Source organism: Nicotiana attenuata, chromosome 11, assembly GCF_001879085.1.
Source record: "Nicotiana attenuata strain UT chromosome 11, NIATTr2, whole genome shotgun sequence".
Taxonomy (NCBI): domain Eukaryota; kingdom Viridiplantae; phylum Streptophyta; class Magnoliopsida; order Solanales; family Solanaceae; genus Nicotiana; species Nicotiana attenuata.
The window spans coordinates 36,375,268-36,382,378 of NC_031999.1; positions in this window are offsets into that span (position 1 = coordinate 36,375,268).

A 7,111-nucleotide genomic window follows, 5' to 3' on the forward strand; every position below is an offset into this window, starting at 1 on the left:
GATACCAGTTCCTTTGGGTAAATAACTCAATATTCAACCAAGTGACCATACAATCTCTATAAAGCATGCGTACTAACAGATAATATTAAACAATTCTAGAAAATACACACATAAAATACCTAGTTTAACGATAAGTTCACTTGGCCGCTACAAATTATCCTATAAATATGCTTCTATCGTGTGCATCCAACTCTTTGCTGGGAAGGCATTTTGGCAAACTTGTGGGATCACAACCAAATGCAGAACCACAGAACTTGAAGACCTTCCAATTGCTCGACTTCTGTTTTACCGTGCATAATAGGCTTTAAAGTAAATATATAGTTAACCAAGTACACAACCAACACTCCATAAATCAACTCCAACTCCATAAGAATTTGACCCAAGAACAAGGTGACACAAATACACCAGCAACTATTGAATAAGTACAAGTCTGAATACATAATTGAAACTAACTGAGAGAAAGAAAATAGACAGGTTATAAATAAGGACAGGGTCTCGAGCACTACAAAACGAATCCATGAGGTGCAGCTCGCCTTAAGTCTCTGAGCGAACACCTAAACTCAGCAAGAGGCTCTGCTAGTACCACCTGAAGATATGCACAAAAAGATGTGCAGAAGCGTAGTATAAGTACACCATAGTCGATACCTAGTAAGTATCAAGTTTAATATCGAAGAAGTAGTTACGAGGCTATAGGCATCAAAGTACTTATAATGCAGACATAAGTAACAGTGCCTGGAACTGAAACAGTGAACATCCTCTTGAATAACAGGTATCAAAAGATATAAAACAGTCAAAGGATATAAAGCATGCTTTCCAATTCAAAAGATAATCATAATGCTGCTCACGTATGGTAATTAAAGATGGCATGCTTCAATCAACGGAGTCGAGGCTCCTAACTAGCGTATATAGGTGACATGCAATATTTAGCATTTAAATGAATGCTTCTAAATGAGTCAGGGTATCTATGCATGCTCGAAACTCTATCTCTTACCATAACCAATACAAGATCCATATATCACTGAAACCTGAACATAATTCATGTATCGACTCAATACGCAATCCATGTATCGACCATGCTCAGAGGGTCCAAAGTAACATGTGTAATTACCTGACTCCGGAGTAACAGGAGCTTGATAGCTCACTTATAATCAAATATCCGCTCATGATATCTTGTGCCATAACTGTATTTCAACCGCACGACCTTTAAACTTTCGTGCCGCAATCCCAGTCCAAATCAAGCATCCAAATACAATCAGTGGCGGACCCAGGATTTTCTGCAAGCGGGATCAGTCGGAGAATTCCATAACTAACATAAGCAGTATAAGCGGGTTCAAAAATAATTTCTATACAAAATTTATCTTGCTTTAGCCATAATTTATACATATACACGGTATTTTTTTTTTTACGAAGCGGGTTCAATTGAACCCACTTCTCACCACTTGGGTCCGCCCCTGAATACAATACGTATGCATATGCCCAAGAACTAATAGATAAAAGATGCACAAGGAGTTAATAATAATTATGCGGATATGTGCTTATGAAATTTCTATATGACTACAAATGATTCGAGCAATTCAACATATTAAGAACAAGCTCCCAAGTATTCATAAATAATCATAAACCTTGGCATGATTTCTAATATGAATAAGAGAGCAAATATAGGCATATAAGTCAAATAAATCATGAATCAAAATAAGCACTTAATTAAAACAACGCATAAAGTATCTCAAATATATCCCGGACATGATATAAACTTGGCTCGCCACTTTGCATATACACCACCACCAATACCTTAAACACATAGCAATTATCAAGTCAAATTCTAATGTTCCCCTCTTAACAAGGTTAGCCAAGAGACTTACCTTTTCCCGGGCTAGCGTTAACCTCCAATCGCGTCAAAACCTCGTTCTTAACCCTCCAATCACAAAAATCCAAGCCCAACATCATCCAAGGAAGTCAAACAATGCTATAGGAAGCGATCCCAAATCATAAAGCTTCAATTTTTGTTGAATTCTCAAAAAGTCACAAAAAGTTAACTCGGACCACGTGCTTGAAATTCAAAATCAATACCAAAATTCAATGACTCGTGACCTGCTAAGTCTGAATATATAATTAGTTTTCAAATCTGAGTCCAAATCAATGGTAAAGCTCCCAAAATACACTCTCTTAAAGTATAGGCAAAAATCTCAAAATTTCTTTCAAAATTTCATGTTTTAGGTGTATAAATCCATGGGGAATCAATATATAAAATCAAATCCAAGTGAAAATTTCTTACCTCCAATGTAGTAGTGAAACTTCTCCTCAAAATCTCCTCTTCTCGAAGTCTAGGGCTTAATATGAAAGAATGGGTAAAAGTCCCGAAATAACATCTTAAATAATCTGCCCAGAAGTTCTCTTCGCGAACGCGGCACAAGTCTCGCGTTCGCGAGGCACAAAATGTTGTTGCTTAGGAAAATATAGTATACAATCACAAAAGAGCCCACGCGATCGCGAAGGTTTGCTGCTCCCATAATATCGCGAACGCGTCTGACTAACCGAACATGATGACGAGCACCAACCACGTTCTCCCTCTATGCGAACCCGAACAAAGACACGTAGGGGGTGTCAATGGATATTCGAAAACCGACTAAATCGACCGAAATGTACCACACCGAACCGACTTTTAGGTTTCTTTTTAAGAAACCGTAGGTTTTTATATAAATCTATAACTGCACCGATAATTAGGATAGGTTTTTTATTTAATAAAAATAAACCCAAAAAATATCGAACCATACCGAATAAATTTTACATGTGAAAAATATATTTATCTAGTAACTATAAAAATAATAATGCGTTAAATTTTTCTTTGGGCCTTAGAATTATCAAAACTATTACAAGCCAACATTAATCAAACTCAAAATACTAATTCCTAAAACATATTATGCTACTTCTACTTAAACTAAGTTATTTCAAGTATCCTTATTAGCAAGAAATAAAGTATTCTAGCGATTATGAGTAGCAAACTACAATGTATTGAATATGTTCTCTTTCATATAATTTAGATTTATCTTTTTGAATATTTAATCTTCTATAGACTTTATTCTTGAGTCCCACCTTGCTTAATGATGATAGGCTATAATAGCATATTTTAGTCGCTTATTACACTCGAATTTACTGCACTTTAATTGAGTTTGCGCTTTAATCGCTAGTGTTTTGCACTAATTGTGTGTTTTATGCCTTGTAGGTGTGATTCCGAGCTATATAGATGTTATGGAATGAATTTAAGTGATTTGAAGCTTTGAAGTCTGAGTAAAAGCTCAAGGAATTAAGCCGGGATCGTGTTCGGAGGTCAAATGATAATTAAGTACGAACGAAGACTTGAGGAGGCATATTGCGCACTGTATAGTAAAATAGACATAACTTTTTGATCAGAACTCCATTTGGGCTCCACAATATATGGTTGGAAAGCTAACTCAAAGGACTACAACTTTCATGTTTTACGTTTTCCCAAATTCCAAACGGAACAGGGTGAAAAACCGCGGTTTTTCCGCGACCGCGGCAGAACCGCGGCAGAGTGTACTCGCGGACAACTGAAGAATCAGAGGGCATGTTTGGCCGCGGTTCCACCGCGACCGCGGCAGGAAGCGAAAATTTTAGGGACTAAAGTGCAAAACATGGGATTTTAAGTCCTAAACCCTATATTAAACAAAGGAGGCCGGCCAAGAGCAAGAGGAGGACATATTTTGGACACAAATTAGACCTAAGGAGGCGGAGAGACGCTACTTTAGGGTTAGACAACACCCTTGGAGGCAAGAACACATTGGGAGCAAGCGGAGAATTCTTCTACGAGTTTTTTCCTTCCTCTTCCTATTTTTCATTGTTGGTTATGACTTTTAGTATTGTAGTTTTACATACTATTATGAATAGCTAATTTGTTATCTAGAGTTTGATAGAACCTTTTGTAGGATAAATTCTTGTTATGTTTTTATATAATTGAGCCATAGCTTTTCTCTATTTGTTTAATTACGTTTATATTCTGGTTGATTGAAGAGCTCTCAATTAGCTGTGCCTATTTAGTATGCATAACTCGGGAGAGAGTGCATATTTAGGTAATTGTTGAACAACACCACTCCCAGAGTATATGAGGGATCAATAACCGAGGGTTTAAAGGTGGGATTAGGGATAACGAAGCCTTGGGTGCGATCTGAAGTGAGTTGTATTAAAAGCCAGCTAGCGTAGCTCGGGAGAGTGCGTCTAGTAAATTGTCGTAATTACTCGGGAGAGATTTACGGTAATATGAGTGCTCATGATCGGTAGAGAATACTTAGGCGAAATTATAGAAGACATAGCGGGAAGGATTCCGACAATAGGGGAAATCATAACTCTAGACCTCCTTAATCTTTTCTCTAACCCTCAGTATCGTTAGTTGTTAATTTACTATTTTAATTTATTAGTTAATTAGTTAAACACAAGAATCTTAATATCTATAAGTTAGAAATTGTTCAAGCTTGTCTTCTTGGTGATAGTGAACAGCTGTAGCTAAACCTTAGTTCTCTGTGGGATTCGACTCCGGACTTGTAAACCGGATTATACTTGCAACGACCGCTTAGTCCTTTTTATAAGGCATAGTTGGGCGTGATCAAATTTTGGCGCCGTTGCCGGGGAACTAACGATGTAGTTGTAGCTGTATATATTGCTAGGGTTCAGGTTTGAACTTTTAGTTTGTTTTATTTTTTTTTTTTTTTTTTTTATAACTGTTGATTTGAGAAACATGGCATCTTGTAATTATGGGAATTTAGGTGTAGATAATTCTACCATTGATCTCCATACATATTGTGAAGGAAACCACCCGTGGCAAAATTTTCAAAACGTTCCTAAGAGCGAGTTATGTGCACCAACTCAATCTTATTTGTGGAATGTGTGTAATGTGTGTGGTGGTAAAAATGGTCACCTTCATGGTTGTGCTTATATTTTTTATTTTCCCCCAACCCCTTACTATGATGGTTCGACCTTTTCTTGTGAAGTTAATAGGAACAAAGAACCTGGGAATGCGGACCTGAAGGAGATCAAGGATATGCTAAAGTGTCTTCTGGAACAAAACAATGAGAAACAATTGCACATAGAAAGGCAAGAGGCAACTATTCGCAAGTTGGAGGCTCAATTGAGTCAAGTGGTTGGAGCTTTTAATGCTCAACAATCCAATATTGATGATAGTAGCCAAGAAGAGCATGAATTTGAGGTATTAATTGGGGAGGTCAAAGCAGAACATCAACAACCTAGCCAACTAGAATCTGAAGATGTCAATGTTGAAGAAGTGAGACTAGAGTCAGCCAAGGACATTGAGGATACAAATTTTGTTGACTCTAGTATCATCGATGTTGAGGATGCTGAAAGTCCTGAAGTTCATGTGTGTGAGCGCGTTGGTCCTCACTCCACTCGTGTGATATATACTTTTTTGCCTTTGCTTGGTTTCTTTTACGTTGTTGTAGCATAGTTGATGGATCTATACTCTAGCCATCTTTCATTTTTTTTTTTAATTCATCACCCTTTAAACAGTTAAAATGTCTAGAGAGTTTTGCTAAATCCTATAAAAGAACGTATGTTATTGCATTCTACTTCTACTGGTAAATTTTACATGATATTTAACAAAATACTGGAAATTAACCGAACCGTACCAATACCGAAGAGAAACCGACATGATTGGGACAGTTTCGAAAAGTCTAATTTTGGTTATACATAATAGAATAACCGAAAATTAGTATGGTACAAATTTTATAAAATAACTGGCCGAACCGAACCATTGACACCCTTAAAGACACGCATGCTAACAGTACGTGAACGCGAACGAACCCATATGAATGCAAAGCACATAGCCCCAGCTAGCCAAATCCTTCTCCATGATCGCGAGCCTAGCTTCGCGAGCGCAAAACACCACAAAATACCAGCAACTCAACTGCTCCAAAACCTATAGAAATGGTCCGTAACCACCTCAAAACACACTCGAGCCTCTCGAGACCCAGTCCAATCATACTGACAAATCCATATAAAATATCAAAACTTATTCAAAAGCTCAAAATACCGCAAATAACATCAAAATCACGAATTGAAAATTAAAATCACTCTTAACTTTCCAACATTCCAATTTCGCCGAATTCGTCTGAATCACACTTAGACATTCTATATCACAATCAAACTTCGCACACAAGTTTTAATACACCAAATGAACCTAACCAAAGTCCTGGAATACCGGCCGGACCCCAATAATATCAAAGTTAAATTCCGGTCAAACCTATGAACTCTGTAAACCTTCAAATTGCCAACTTTCGCTAAATAGAGCCAAAACATTCTAGGAACACCCAAATTCAATACGAACATACGCACAAGTCCAAAATCACCGTACGAACCTACTGAAACCATCAAATCTTGATTCCACGCTCGTTTACCCAAAAGTCAAACATTGATCAACTCTTCCAACTTAAAACTTCCGAATTGAGAATCACTCTTCCAAATCAATCATGAACCTCTCGAACATCAAAAACAACCATATACGCAAGTCATAATACATCATATGAATCTACTCACGATCTCAAATCGCCGAACGAGATGCTAAAGCTCAAAACGACCGGTCGGATCATCAAAGCTACCGGAGAAGACGAACAAATCTGGTATGCCCGAACCTTACTGGGTGCTCAAAATTTTTTGAAAAAAGTATGGATGCAATCGGAAAATTGCCAAAAAAGAATTTTTATGGGTACAGCTTGTTAAAGTCACTAAAAAACATTGCTCACAAGGAGGAAACTCGACCTCTTACTACAGATATGGAACCCTAATGATGCAAGTAAGAAAAATTTACCTCATATATATATATATATATATATATATATATATATATATATATATATATATATATATATATATATATATATATATATCAAGAACATGCTATTATACAAGGTTCCTATGACCTATTCAAATCAGATGAAAAAAAATCTAACCGATAACTCATTTAAAACGGTTACACATGAAACAAGGAAACAATATATGACTTATTCAAGACTGTTAATCTATGGCTTGTTTAGAAAATAATATTTCTAAAAATCCTCCTACAACAATTGTATATAAAACTGTCTTT